Source organism: Mirounga angustirostris, unplaced genomic scaffold (genome assembly GCF_029215605.1).
Source record: "Mirounga angustirostris isolate CCGP_5_RB_7025 unplaced genomic scaffold, mMirAng1.0.hap1 SCAF_3, whole genome shotgun sequence".
In the NCBI taxonomy this organism is placed as follows: domain Eukaryota; kingdom Metazoa; phylum Chordata; class Mammalia; order Carnivora; family Phocidae; genus Mirounga; species Mirounga angustirostris.
In genome coordinates, this window is record NW_026991711.1 from 193,172,922 (window position 1) to 193,188,462 (window position 15,541).

At 53.7% G+C, this 15,541-nt stretch overlaps 1 protein-coding gene across 11 annotated transcripts in view; it reads right to left on the bottom strand.

Annotated features, from left to right (window-relative positions):
• Positions 1-15,541, bottom strand: part of HDAC4 (histone deacetylase 4) — a 297,813-nt gene that overhangs the window by 99,127 nt on the left and 183,145 nt on the right. The window lies entirely within an intron of this gene.

Sequence of the window (15,541 nt, forward strand, 5' to 3'; positions counted from 1 at the left end):
AGCAACCCTGTCCCTGGCCATGGGGACACGTCTACACACAGGCCCGGATGAGAAGGGCACGGCGGCTTGCTCGCGACAGCCCGGCTGGACGCACCCCAGACAGGGGCCAACCGTGCGCCCATTCGCTAGAAACCCACCCAGCAATGAGAGAGAAATACGGATGGGCTGTCAACAAGCACAATGCACATGTTTGCAGCCCCTCCTGGGTGGGCAGCCGTCCTGCTCCCTGGGCAGGGTGGGGGCGGCACTGGCAGCCCAGCAGCCCCGGAACTTTCTAGCAAGGAAATCAAACACACGTGTCCTCCCAGATCCAAGCCATCAAGTGTCTAAGACAGGGACAGGTCAGCACATCCCTCTGGCTGTTCCCAGGGACTATGGTGCCCACCCAGGTGACCAGCCAGGAATGTCAAGGCACGTGGAAGTCAGCAGGCCGGGCCTGGAGCACGACGCTTGGTGACAGAAAGGCAGAGGACGGGGAATGTGCAGTGAGCAGGACTGGGTGGTGGCCGTGCGGGCAGGATGTGCTGTTCTGTAAGGAAGGCACTTTACTCTCAGAACAACACGTTACAACAGAAGGAAACGGACAGGCTCCTGTGAGGAGCAAACCCTGGGGCTTAGAGGTGCAGGCAGGGGTGACCAGGATGGAGTGGGGCCTACAGGACTTTGTCCCCAGCATCGCTGCCCAGGCCCCCGTGATGTGCTGGAGGGTCGGAGGGCAGGGGAGCAGGGAGGCCACGCAGCTTTCTGCTCAACTGTCCCTGTGCCCAAGAAAAGTCGTCAACAAGGAGACATGTGAACCAGCCCTGGGTGTGAGCGTGTGCGTGAATGTGTGTGATGGAGCCGCCTTCTCCGTGGGCACCGCCCTCACGGTGACGTCTGGCTGCCGCGGGGAGCAGGCACTGTGAATCCCGGGACACCCGGATTCCTGCTGGTCCTTTACCAGCCAGCTCAGTGCTCCTGTGTGTACTGCGCCCGCCCCTGCCAGCTCTGGGGGAGCGGGCACTGGGAGCCCCCGTGCGGCCAGGGAGGAGGGTCCAGGCAGCAGAGAGTGCACAGGTCAAGCATTTTCCCACCAGAGGCCGCAGGGAATGAGGGAGAGGTGCCACCACCAGGGGCCCCAGCCGGCTCCCTGGGCCCATTTCCCACGATGCCATCGCCAGAGCACAGAATTACCCAGTTTCTGTTACCAACCAGAGAAACTTGTAAATTAAGAAACCAGGATTTCAGATTGCTTAGAGCTCTTTTCTGTGAAGATGTAATATGTCACCCACCATGTCTGTGGCTTCTGTGAGGTTCAAATCATATTACACCAAAAATGTTAAAGAAAAAGAACATTATAGAAATTTATAAAATGAAAATTCTCACTCATTCTCCAAAGAAAGCCTACAACCCAGGAGTGGGAGCACGCATGCTGGCCAATAAAAAGGACATTCACCAAAATCTCAGACGAAGCTAGCACTAACAAGTGATGAGCAAAAGGAACAAACCACCGACTTATAAATGCGGACCGTGCACGCGGGAGCGGGTGCGCGATGCCTGGCCCATGTGCCGGCCTAAGGGCAACGTGCCGGCCAGACCTTCCGGCCATACCCCCCCAAACACTGCTGCGGGAGGCTCTCTGCCCAGCTTCCGCAGACACACCCCAAGGTGGCCCTGGACAGCCAGCCTCCCAGCCTCCCGGCCCTGCTGCTGGGGAAGTGGCCTGATGGCCAAGCCGCACGGGACTCAGAGCCAGGGCGGGACACGTCAGCGGGGTCTGAGCTCAAGCCAGGCCTGTCTGGTCACACACACGGCACAGTTGCAGCAACTGGGTGGTATTTCTCACTGCAGTGGACCCACAAACTGGGCACAAACCCAGCCACGCCCCACCTTCTACAAAGGGGAAAGGGACTCATTTCCAGCCAGGAACACAGGGATAGAAGAGCAGAGGGGCAGGGGTAGCTAGGCCCAAAACCAGTGCAGGAGGGAGGAGGAAGGGGAGAGGTGTGCAGACCCCACACAACAGTGCACCCTTCCCATGGGGGACGCAGTTCACGGAGGGCAGGCGGAGCCCAGCTGTGAGGACGAGGGCTGGCAGCCAATCAGGCCGCGGTGTGTGAGGGCAGGGCTGTGAGGAAGGGGTCCTGCTCAGTGCCCACCCGTGGGGTCCATGGCATGGACACCAACACTTTTCAGAGCTTTCCTACGAAAAAAATCACCGTCCAAACAGGCACCTTACATGAACTGCAGACAGTGAGACTATCAGAAATGAGCCAGTACTTTCCCGGCCGTGGCTTCCGGAGCACTTGCGGGGGCGCTAGGCGAATCCACAGGGCTTGGGAGAAGGGATCCTGCCGGAGGGCCACACAGCTGTGTGCAGAGGTGAAGGCACCCCCCAACCCCAGCTGCAGCAGGCCGCAGACAGCAGCTGGGGGGCTCCTTGGTGTCGGCAATCTCCAGACACGCACAACCCGGAGGGCAGCCCGGTGCGGCTCCGGCCGAGAAACCCACACAACGGTGTTTTGAACAACAGATCTTATAATCAAGTGTGCCCCCTCTCCTGGTATCACCCACACCCCAAAACTGCCCACACACAAGCCCTGGGTTCCCTTCCAACTGCTTGGTACTCATTTAATGTGCAAATGAGGAACAGGCAGAAATTCACTGAATATAGTCTCAAAATATTTACTTTTCAGCCAGAACCTAGAAGGAAAGCAAGATCTTTTCCATTATTATTACAAAACACTGAAATAACCATCACCAGATACTGGTGATTAAAATTCACAGGATGATCGAAATCCCAGAAAAACAATACTGTCATGGAGTTTTCATGAAAGTAGCAATTACAAATTAGGACTTGATTCCCCCAAAAGGCCCCACAGCTACCCTGCAGGTCTCCATCCCGCTGCGTTCGGAGAGGCGCTCTGCGTTATCAGATGAAGGGGGCAGGAACGTGTACGGGAAGCCCCTAAACCAAAGGCCCTGAGAACAAGCCAGACTGTGGCACCTGTCATCCACGGTGTCGCCACACGTCAGGCCCGTCCCCAGATCTTGTGACACAGAGATGCTCTGTGCGCCCAGCTTCTGGGAAATGAGGAAGAGGTATGAGGTGAGGGACGCCCGCTCACTTTCCTGTACCCGCTTCCAGCGTGACAGGCAGCCAGGCCCCCCGGGGGGGTCCTCCATACCCTCCCTCCCCAGGGAAGGGACAAACGTGCCCCACGAGTGCAGCCTTCAGGCTGTGAAAAATAGGACTCGGAGAGATGCTGATAAACGCACATGGTCATTTACAGCCGGTACCTCACTAACAGAGGTGAAGATCAGACTATTCTACGGGCGGGGGAGAAGTGTTGAGAAGGTGTTTTTTTGCAGATTGAAACTATTATGAGCAAATTAAACTAAGATGTGCACCACCTAATTTTTCCAAAGGAAAAAACCAGTAACAACAGATGCCATTACTCTGACCAGAGTTTAATACTGAATTCCTGTTTAAGCCGACATTGAGCTCAGGATAAATAATTAGATCCTGAGAATTCAGTTTCTTTGACTCTGACTTTGGAGTTTAACGATCACACTGAAGTGGAAACCCAAACAGATTTTTACTTTTAAAGGTGAACTGAGGGCGCCTGGGTGGCTCAGTTGGTTAGGCGACTGCCTTCGGCTCAGGTCATGATCCTGGAGTCCCGGGATCGAGTCCCGCATCGGGCTCCCTGCTCGGCGGGGAGTCTGCTTCTCCCTCTGACCCTCTTCCCTCTCTTGCTATCTGTCTCTCATTCTCTCTCTCTCAAATAAATAAATAAAAATCTTAAAAAAAAAGGGTGAACTGAAACAGAGCCCTGCTCCACCGAAGAACAGAATGGCGACAAGTCCTCACGCGGCACTTCGGCCGAGGAGAGGGTGCCTCTGGGGCCCAGCGAGCCGGCTCCTGATCAGCCCAGAGCATTGCTCTCCTCACGGCCGGTGACAACAACCGGCCCATGCGGTGGTAAGCCAGCCTCCAGGAAAGTGTGTCAACACCACCTAAGCCCATTAGCGTGGGCACTGCTCACAGTGCTGCTCAAAATCCAACCTCCCTGGCCCCGCGGTTCTGCGAAATACTTAATACCGACACCGGGGCCGTTTATGAAGCCATGTTCCCTGGGCCCCAAAGTGCCCTGCGTCACAGGCATGCTCTGCAGCAGCCCATCAGGGTGACCGTGGGCCACGCAGGCACCAGAGTGGGGGGACAGGCCCAGGGCCACAGCCTGCTCAGGGTCCCAAGGACGTCACATAGCCACACACTCAGGGAGTGTGGAATTAGGCCCCAGGAATTAGCAGTGGGCTTCTTTTTAAAGTCGAGGGTACCTTCCTGATTTTAAATGTACATGGAGACTCCTGTGGCCAATGTGAAAAGCAGCACAATAAGGAAAACTATCCCAACCCGACCTCTCAAAAGATATGGATCGATGTCTAGGGGTCCCGTCAGCCCAGTCACACCACTAAATCCTGGCTTCAGACAAAAACCAACCAACTAGCCAACCAACCATGAGCGTTTTCCCATCTCCCTGATGTTAACTGGCCTCCACAGAAATATCCTCGAGCTGGACTTTAACCACTCAGGGTCCAACATGCTTTGTGCCAGTCTGTCCCTACCGTTGATGCTAGGCCCACAGAAATGATGCGTCCCAGGGCCCGCGGTGAAGGGGGCACGTGGGGACCCACCAGCCAGCCTCAGCTGCGCGCCTGCTCCCGGGGCCCATTCCCTGGCGCTCCGCACGGCCCCCGACCGCTGAAGACAGCTGCCTCCCAGTTCTGTTTCTCTTCCTCCTTCGCCGGCAGCCCGGGCTGGGGGGATGGCATACCTAAACCCAGGACAATGGGCCAGGAGGAAGGAAGAGCTGACCAGGCTTCACAGACGGCTGGCTGGTGCCCAGGGCAGGGACCCCCGTTCTCACGTCCGCACGAGGCCAACGTGGGCCTGTACTTCTCCCTAAGCACGTCCCCCCGGCCTTCCTCACAGACAGATGCTTTTGAAAGGAAGGGGACAGCGAGGTTGCCTGTCCCCAAGGCCTGGTATCTGCCATCACGAAACAGAAGGAGAGACAGACGGACACGAGTAATTGCCCTTGTCATCTACTTCCCCGTGTAACTTGGAAAAGGTTAAGTCAAAAATGAAACACAGACTTTAAGTGCATTCTTCAACACTGTAAAGGCCTGGCACGCTCAGTGCTCAGAGGAGCCCGCTGTGAAGTGCCGGACCGTAGGTGTGAGCCCATTTCCCTCTAGAACCGGAACCGGAGGCTCCGCAAGCTACAGCGCGGGAAGCATGTCCTCTGACTTTGGTCAAGATGCTCCGGGGGCTTCTCACACAGCCTCCCGCTCACTTTCTGGGCGAGCACAGGCCAGGCCCAGTGACCCTCATCGGCCAGAACACAAGGTTTATCGAGAGGAACATAAATGGGGAGTCTCCTCGCAACGTGGGCGCTGGCTGCTGGCCTCCAGAAACACGTGCTGTTTGGCCGTGGGTTTTATTGAGCATTTGGGACTGAGGCGTTGTTCCCCACGGGGTCCTCAGAAATGGGGCCCTTTCCATCTTTAGCTCACTGGGTTTCCTGGTTCAAATCAAAAGGGTGCGTTCAGTAAGTTCAAAACCATTCTCCCGTCTTGCCTCGTGGCACCACCAGCAGTGGGGTCCAGAGCTCCCACCCACAGCTGGACACTCAGATGTCACAGAGACAACCAGTGTCAGCCCGCGGCACGACAGTCCCCACGAGGAAGGTGTGCATCCCAAGCGCCCAGCCCCGGGGCCCAGGCCAGGTGCGCCGTGGGGGAAGGAGGAGCCAGGAGGAGAAGGGGGCGCAGGGGCAGAGGGGGGGCACCGAGGGCAGGGCCGGTGCAAGCCTGGCTGGCCTGCGCACCTTCCACCCTCACCCATCAGGTCTCCGTTGCTAGAACTCTAGGCTCTCTGTCAAGGCTTGGCCTCAGAAGCACCTCGTCCTGAGACCTGTGTCTGGTCCCACTGGTGGCAATCCTGGCTCCTTCCCGTCCACGGCTTCCTCCCCTCCCCCCTCCCCAGAGTCACTTCCCGTGAGGGCTCCAGGCTGTGTAAAGCCTCCACCTGTGACTGACCCCCTGCCCCCTTTGCTGCTGCAGACTGGCATCCTAGGCCATGGCAGGCGAGGGAGCCTGGGAGGGTCACAGACCCGATCCAAGGCAGCGTGTTGAGAAGCAAGAGACCAGAGAGGGGAGCCGATGAGAGCATGCTGCAAGTCTCTTCTGCGCAGCACGGGACAAGTTTTCTCTGTAGCGCGTAAAGTTCTCCCATGCCACCTTTGGGAATACACAGAAAGTTCCGCTACACTCTAGAAGGCACGATGACAGGTGATGCCTGCTAGTGTTACGGGCCACAAATGCCTGGTAGCAAAGGAAAAGCCGGGCCCAGCCTGGAGCTGGAATGTCGTCAAGAGCCCTCGGGGCAGCGGGTCAAGCAAGGCCATCTACCTGCCTGTAATGACCGCCTAGAAACCGAAGCGGCTGGTTTAGAAGCGGTTCCTTCCGTCAGCAAACTGACCGGGTGCAGGCAGGTTCAGGGATGACGCAGGACTTTGGGTAGCACACAGGGTGAGCTTTCCCAGGCACCCGGCTTGCAACAACCCATTAACCATTGCCTCAGGTGACCTGGAACCCAGGGGTCTGGGGCAATGTCTCTTCAGCCACCTGGGACAGGTATTAATGAGAGTAAACATCACGCCTGGGCTCCCAGGGCCATAAAGCCAGGTCTCCTTTCAATGTGATCGCTCTCCCTGCAAGGAGAAGACTCACGCTCTCAACTAAATGGCTCTTAGGACTCTCTCCTACCCGTGGAAACAGCACAATTCACACTCACAGATTTCATATCTACATACACACACGCATAAAAGTTCAGCCTTGCGAGTAAAAAAGGACAAGCAAATTCAAACAGTGTGGGGATGATTTTTATTTTTCACCTATTAGACTGGAAATACCCTTTGAGGCTGGGGATCGAGAGGCCTCTGAATGCATCTTTAGAGGAAGCACAGGTGTCCCCCCCTTCCTTTTGCGTTACATCACTTTGCTTTTAAGAAAGACCTACATTAGTACCTATTTTCAAAAGAAACCTGAAGAGGATTTTCACCTTTATGAGAAAAGGTGAAAAGAACACGTATGTGGAAAGCATTGGTTCTGCAGCGAGCCGTCCCGGGGGCAGCGGCACCCACCCCCCCGCCAGCTCCTTCCCGGGAGCCTCTCTTGGCATGTTGGCGTCCAGCCGCCGAGCTCTGAGCTGTGTCTGGGAGCGTCTGGGCTTCATCTCCATTGATTTTGTGCATCTGTTAGCAAGTTGTGTCCTGAGTACCCGAAAAGCCTAAGAGAGGTGATTTTCTAGACCTGGGAACACTCAAAAAGGTTTCCATGTAAATTAGTGGTGATTGCTTCCTTGCTTTACACCGTTTTGGCTCTCAAAAGTTTTCATCGTATAGCTATGTATCAGGCATGCTCCAGGTGTGTGCTGGGGGGGCCGGGGGTTCAGCCCTACACGGGGCATTACTAATACTCATGAGACCCTCTCAACACACGTTTGCATTCTCCCTCTTCACACCCTTCCCAGGGGCATTAAGGCCAAAATGCAGGAGAGAAGCTTCCAGAAGCATGGAGTGCCACTAGCAGCTGTCCATTTCCAAGACCTACCACAAGCTGGCCCTGGGTACCCTTGAGCCCAGACCACTTGGAAAGCAGAAAAATGACTCCACCCGGGATAGGGGGGTCCCAGCCAACACCTCCTTCCATCTGTCACCCAGGCTGTCCTCAGGCCGGGGACGGGGTTTGCATCCCCCACAGTGCTTGCGGCTCGCCCCGCCCTGCCCTGTTCTGTCTGTTGGAGGTTTGGACGCAGTTCACGGCTCCAGCTCACTCTGCCTTTCTTATTAGAAATGCAACAGAATGACTGATGGTTAAATCAGAGGTCAGTTACTTCTGAGTTCATATTTAACCATCAGTTTACTTATCAAGATCCAACCCCAAAGGTCCCTATTCTTAGAAAAGCCCAAGGACAGATTGCCGCTCACTCGCCTGAACACCTGCAAACGTTAGGGAATTAAATGGAGCTCATTTTATTTAAAAAAAAAAATTTTTTTTTTTACGATTTTATTTATTTATTTGACAGAGAGAGAGACAGCGAGAGAGGGAACACAAGCAGAGGGAGTGGGAGAGGCAGGCTTCCCACTGAGCTGGGAGCCTGACGCGGGGCTCAATCCCAGGACCCTGGGATCACGACCTGAGCCGAAGGCAGACGCTTAAGGACTGAGCCACCCAGGCGCCCCTGGAGCTCATTTTATTTCTCTACCTCAGCGGCATTATCCGACATGTGGTACGTAATATTCCTACAAAGACAGGGTGGTCTTGACTTTTATCCATTTGACTGGTTTTCATTCGAGAACTTTATGTATATATGTAAATCAGCTATGTAACTACGAAGACTGTCTGAGTTTGGGGGTCCCCAGTTCCATTGTGGGGCTGGCCACGGGGAAGGACAGTGGCGAGGAGCCCCGGCCCCAGACACTTGTGTCCTACCCTTGTGCCCAGGTGCCCGCTAGGAAGCCCATCAGGTGTGCATATGCGGGGTCCGAAAGCAGAGCCACGGGGCACCGACCTCGCCTGCTGGTAACATGGCCTATTTTAGGTACCTTGCCAGCGGCACACAACCCTGAATACCCAGACGCTCGACACTGATCGTTAGTTCCAGACAAACATCTTACGGTGCTACTAATAGGAGGCGCCTAGAAGAGTCCCATTCATGGGCTAGGAGGGTGGCTCCCAGGCTGGGGGCAGCGGGGGTCAGTGTTTCTGTTTGGGGAGATGAGCAAGTTCTGGGGATGGACGGTGCCGACAGCTGCAGGACAGTATGAGCATCCTCAACGCCACGGACTGCAACGCAAAGGTGCAAGAGTGGTGAATTTTATGGACTGTATATTCTCCTGTAACACAAAAGTGAGCCGGGTTTACCGAGCTGCCATGTAACTTGGCAATCCCAAAACCAGGTATCTCCCCAGAAGAACTCAACGCAGATGCTCCAACAGAAGCGCGTGCACAGACGTTCACAGCAACACGACTCACAACCACCCGAAAGCGCCAACAGCCCGACTGTCCATCCACTGACGGATGGATGGATACGCAGATACACTGCGGAACAGACACGCCGAGTATCATTCAGCCTTAACAAGGACGCACTGAAGCAGCTACAACACAGACGAGCCCTGAGAGTCTTGCGCTGAGTGAAAGAAGCCGACATAGCCACACGCGGCGTGACTCCGTGCACGTGGCCCGACCAGAGCCGGTGAACTCAGACCCAGAAAGGACATCAGTGTGGCCAGGGCCAGGGGGACGGGGAGTACCTGCCTAATGAACGCAGGGTTTCTTCTGGGGGTGGTGAAAATATTTTGGAACTATATCGTGGTGATGGTCGTACAATATTGTAAATGTACTAAACTATACACCTCAAAATGGTAAATCATAAATTTTGTGTTATGTGAACTTTACCACAATAAAAAAAGGAATGAGGAAAAAAATAAGTATTTTCCATAAAAGAGAAGGAAAAAACCTGAACAGATGTTTCGTATGGGGAAACGTCCTTCTCCCCACTGGCATGCCGTGGCCTGCTCTGCTCTCGGACGCGCTCACGGAGCCCGGACAGAAGCACTGGGGCAGTTCATGGGAATGAAGCACAGAAAGGCAGAGCCTCGGTCCCCGTTACGCGCTCCATCCTGCCTGACCAGCATCAGGAGAGCATCCTGAATTGGCAAGGAAGTGAGGCGCCATTTCAACCATTTAGAAAAACCCGTGGTTCACGTAGATACCTACTTGATTACAAACAGAATGAATAGCCAAATGACAGCATCGGATGGACACTGAAATAGTGCCCTTAACTTATAGAGAATACTCATATACCAAAAAGAAACAGCACGACAATAGAAAAACAGCAAAGAAAATGATAATTAGTAGCAAAAAATGAAAAAAGTCAGTAAACATATAGAAATATGGCTGCCCACAATCGAGGAAACACACACAGGATGTGAGACAGGTTGGAAACTGAACGTGGAGAAGTGCCAGCAATGCGTGAGACTGTGGGGTGAGTTGTGGCCCCGCGCCCCCGGGGAGGTGCAGTCCCTGAGCAGCTGCACCCTCCCCACTGGTGGGAGAGGACTGGCGGGGGCCTGGGGGGGGTTGCCGCCTGTCCTGGTTCCTACAGCTTTCCTATCTTGCCTGTGGAATCAGCAGGTGGTGCTGGGGGTCGGTGGGGGGAGACAGAGCTAGACAGACAGACACATGCTCACTCAGGGCTGGTGTGGGTTGTACATGGCACCAGGTAACAAACAGTAGGGGTGAACACTTGCCCTGGGTCAGCAGTTCCATTTCTACTCTGTCTGGACGAGTGCATGATGCACGCATGAGGATGCTAAAAACATGCGAGAAACTGGAAAGGATCTTAATGGTCAAGTACTCAAGTATTTTTGCTTATTTAAATTCATTATGGTTCATTGTGAAACTACAATAAACCATTAAAATCATATTTTTGAAGTATAAGCAACAATAGAGAGAAATATTAGCAATAAACAGAACACACGTCAGAGTACGATCCCAATCCCATAGAAGTCCACACACACACACACACCCCCCCCCCGATGACAGGGACTCACTTCAAACGTCAGAGCTTCCCTAGCTCCCAGCGCTGGAGTAACATTTTCCTCTTTGTAATCTCCAATTATTCAATAATTAACGGTAACAACGTACACGATCAGAGAGAGATTTTCATGTGCAAACATCCCTTGTGAAACGGCAGTGTCTGGACGTCACCAGAGGCCCTGCTTCCACACACACGACCCAGGGTTCCCGGGGCCCAGGGACACTGGGGCCTCCCGGGGTGCAGAGGGCTTGCCCCTCGACAGGCCGCACAGGAAGGTCTGCGGGGACGACTCTCTAAGGGACCCTTAAAGAGGAGGTCAGCGTCTGGGTGGCTGTCACCTTGGTTCCGCGGTGGCAGCTGCGGCCTTGTGTGTCGGGGGCAACCCCCCCATTAGTTCTCACAACGTCCCGTCGGTGAGGCTGAATGCTAACGAGTTCCCAATACAAAAATATATTTGCAAAAAATGAAAAAAAAAATACATTTATAAAATATCACTGCCCGTGGATGGAGGTGACGGGATGCATGTCCGAACCCAGAACCACGGCCAAGATGGTGACTCTGGCTGGTGCTGGGGGTTTCCAGCGTCCCGGCCCACAGCCATGTCCCGCCTCCTCTTTATGGTGCTCCCGACTCAGTCAGTGAGAGCTGTCCCGGTGCCCAGTCGCCTCTGAACCTGGTTAGGGGGTGCCCCTGGAGAAGACTATTGCACTTTGGGCCCCCGTTTGTTGCAGGCCTCCCAACGTCCATTGCCTTGGGCATATTTCCATATGAATTCTGACCTTGGCCTCGAGACTTGCCTTGGCCAGTGGGCAACAGCATCTATAATTTGGGATTCTGCTTAAAACATACTTGCCCTCCCGTGAGCTTGGAACTCTGAAAGCAGCAGATAACCCACTGGCCCCTAACTGCCTGCCACCCAGCAGACCAGAGAGTGAGGCCATTCCAGGTCACCCAGCCACCAGCTGGCCAAAGCTGACCCCGGGAGCATGAGAGTGAGCCCACACCCGCAGAACAGCTCCAAAGACCCTCAGCAGACAAAACGCAGGCCGTGCTAAGTGCTGTGTCTGGGCGGTTTGTTACACAGCAAAAGCTAACTAAGACACTACATAGCAGTCTTCAAGGTCCCTCTGAAATGGCAGCCGTCACCCCTCAAGTAGGAAGGGCCTTGTGCTGGCTTATGCCCCTTTTGCATAAAATGAATGCCTAAATCAGTGATCCTGACCTAAAGATGTACCACATCAGATTTCAGATACCTTAAAACATAAAAATCACGTATGGCATCGTTACACTTAAAAATAACATGCGTGCAGCACAAGACCCGCAGGACTGGGAGCCCTGCGTGACCACTGGTGTCTGCCCACAGGGATTTGCATCAGGGACACGGGGACTCAACCGACGGGAAGGGGAGGAAGAGCCAAGAGCTGAACCACAGGCCACAGAGTCACTGTGTGGTATGTATAAGCAGCATGCACCCATGGACACAAGCATGGAGAGCCTGCAGAGTTCTTTCTTCAGACAGCAGCCCGAGTACCTGGAGGGCCCCCAAGTGGCAGTGTCTGCAGGGGAGCAGAGCCACGTCAGTCCTGCAAGGGGGACATCACCACATGGGATCTCTCCTGGAAGGGCACAGCTGGCCACGTGGGGACGGGGCACAGAACAGACCTCAGGCCTGGGATCCCAGCGGGAGGCAGGGACAGGCAGGCTTGATTAGGTAATGCTACAGTATTTTTTGACTTAAAACATTAAAAACATGTATTTCTTTGATAACTTTTTTTTTTTAAAAGATTTTATTTATTTGAGATAGAGAGAATGAGAGACAGAGAGCATGAGAGGGAGGAGGGTCAGAGGGAGAAGAGACTCCCTGCCGAGCAGGGAGCCCGATGCGGGACTCGACCCAGGGACTCCAGGATCATGACCTGAGCCGAAGGCAGTCGCTTAACCAACTGAGCCACCCAGGCGCCCATCTTTGATAACATTTTTAAAAATTAAAAATAACACAACTAACTCCCCAAACGGCAAATCTGGATAATGGTCTTTTGATCATGTATGCAATTCCGGTTGATGAAATAGTTAACGGTTTTCTGGGCACAAACACTCACCACCCCCAAACTCACACTCTCCTCTGCCTCGGTGATGCCACTCCCTTGGGACCCCTTTGTGCAGAGAACTGACTGTCCAGGACAGAAATGGACACGGTGCCCAAATCGGCCACGACCAGCAAAGAAACTGCATCACAGACAAGTGCGACCTTGAGTGCTGAAACTTACAAAGGATCTATTTACCCGAAGTCAGCAATTTAAGTTATAATTTAAAAACTACTCCCTTTTTAATCATAAAAGCCTATGCAAGTTCACTGATGATTTAATGACAGGAATCAGATTGTATGTTCAAGGAATCTGACAAACACCACCGCCAAATATCACCCACAACATGAAGGCTTATGAAGAGAGTTTCAATCATCCAAACAGAAGCCAACTGACGTAATAACACAATCACAGAGGTTAGACGGCTTTTACAATCTCCATTTTACATGAAAAAGTAAAACAAATGTGGACGCCTGGGTGGCTCAGGCAGTTAAGCTTCTGCCTTTGGCTCAGGTCACAATCCCGGGGTCCTGCGATCGAGCCTTGTTTCATGCTCCTTGCCCAGGGAGGATTCTGCCTCTCCCTCTGCCCCTCCCCCCACTTGTTCTCTCCCCCCCTCACAAAAATAAGTAAAATCAAAAAAAATCTAAAAAATGATTAAAATGCAGAGAACATGTAAACTTGAGATTCTCCCTGTGTTTTGAAAACCAGGCCTAGAGCCACATCTGTGGGGAGGCCAAATTGGTGTAGGGGCCACATCTGTGGGAGGGGGCCAATCTGGGGGGCCACACGTGTGAGAGCCACGTGTAGGGAGCTCCAACACCTCTTCGAGCATCCAGGCCTGTGGGTGAGGGGAGCTCTTGGGGGGACCCCTGGCATGAGGAGCACCCCGACAGCCAGGTGCTCCTGCATGGCCGGGTGGTACCTGCTCTGGAGCTTGCAGGTGCTGAGGTGAGGACTCAGGAAGGAGACTTCCATCTCCAGAGCAGTGACATGAAGTCCTGAAGCCCCAGGTGGGGACACAAGGTGTCAGGGAGGCCAGCCCCACTCCAGGCAGAGGCCCCAGGCAGGGGGGCAGCCTGGCCTTGCCCTGAAGCGGCGGCACTGACCCCTCCCAAGGGTCTTCATGGTTCTTGCTTCCTCGTCGACCCGATGATCCCCCTCATACGTGGGTGGGCCTTGTCTCAATTTCTCACTTTCTAGTCAAAGCTGCAAATTCAGCTGGCACACACATACGTCTTCCTCAAATCCCAGTCGGCACAGAAGGCCACCGCCGCCAACTGGGGTATGGTCGCCCAGCCGCACGCTGTGTGCAGGGCAGAACGCAGCTCCCGAGTTCTTCCCCCAGCCAGGTGGGGACTGGGCCCGCAGGGCAGCCAGGGCCAGACGCGAGGCCATGCGTGGGAGGGGCCTCACAGCGCAGGGGTGGGGGGCATGCCAGGATAAAGGACCTCCGGGGGCACACGGGGCCATGGCCATGAAAGGGGTAGCCTGGGCTGGGCGGGTGGGCAGCATGTGCTAGCTACAGGAGAGCCAGGAGCCTGCTTTTAGGGCTTGCAGAGAGGGATGGAGGCCACTACATGGGCTACAGGTGGCCACGACGAAGAACTCCAACAACCGTGACTTCCGGCTGGCAAGCGACCATCTCCTGAGGCCAGGCTCACACAGACTCCTCTCCTGGCCCCGGACACCGGGGGCACACGGCGGCGCCCACCTGTGACACAGGACCCCCGGGCTGCTCGGAATTCTTTTTTTTTTTTTTCTTTTTTTTATTCTTATGTTAATCCCCATACATTACATCATTAGTTTTAGATGAAGTGTTCCATGATTCACTGTTTGTGCATAACACCCAGTGCTCCATGCAGAACGTGCCCTCCTCAATACCTACCACCAGGCTAACCCATCCTCCCACCCCCCTCCCCTCTAGAACCCTGTTTGTTTTTCAGAGTCCATCGTCTCTCATGGTTCGTCTACCCCTCCGATTTCCCCCGCTTCATTCTTCCCCTCCCGCTACCTTCTTCTTCTTCTTTTTTTTTTCTTAACATATATTGCATTATTTGTTTCAGAGGTACAGATCTGAGATTCAACAGTCTTGCACAATTCACAGCGCTTACCAGAGCACATACCCTCCCCAGTGTCTATCACCCAGTCACCCCATCCCTCCCACCCCACCCCCCACTCCAGCAACCCTCAGTTTCCCGAGATTAAGAATTTCTCATATCAGTGAGATCATATGATACATGTCTTTCTCTGTTTGACTTATTTCACTCAACATAATACCCTCCAGTTCCATCCACGTCGCTGCAAATGGCAAGATCTCATTCCTTTTGATGGCTGCATAATATTCCATTGTATATATATACCACTTCTTCTTTATCCATTCATCTGTCGATGGACATCTTGGCTCTTTCCACAGTTTGGCTATTGTGGACATTGCTGCTATAAACATCGGGGTGCACGTACCCCTTCGGATTCCTACTTTTGTATCTTTGAGGTAAATACCCAGTAGTGCAATTGCTGGGTCATTTGGTAGCTCTATTTTCAACTTTTTGAGGAACCTCCATACAGTTTTCCAGAGTGGCTGCACCAGCTTGCATTCCCACCAACAGTGTAGGAGGGTTCCCCTTTCTCCGCATCCCCGCCAACATCTGTCGTTTCCTGACTTGTTAATTTTAGCCATTCTGACTGGTGTGAGGTGGTATCTCATTGAGGTTTTGATTTGGATTTCCCTGATGCCGAGCGATATTGAGCACTTTTTCATGTGTCTGTTGGCCATTTGGATGTCTTCTTTGGAAAAATGTCT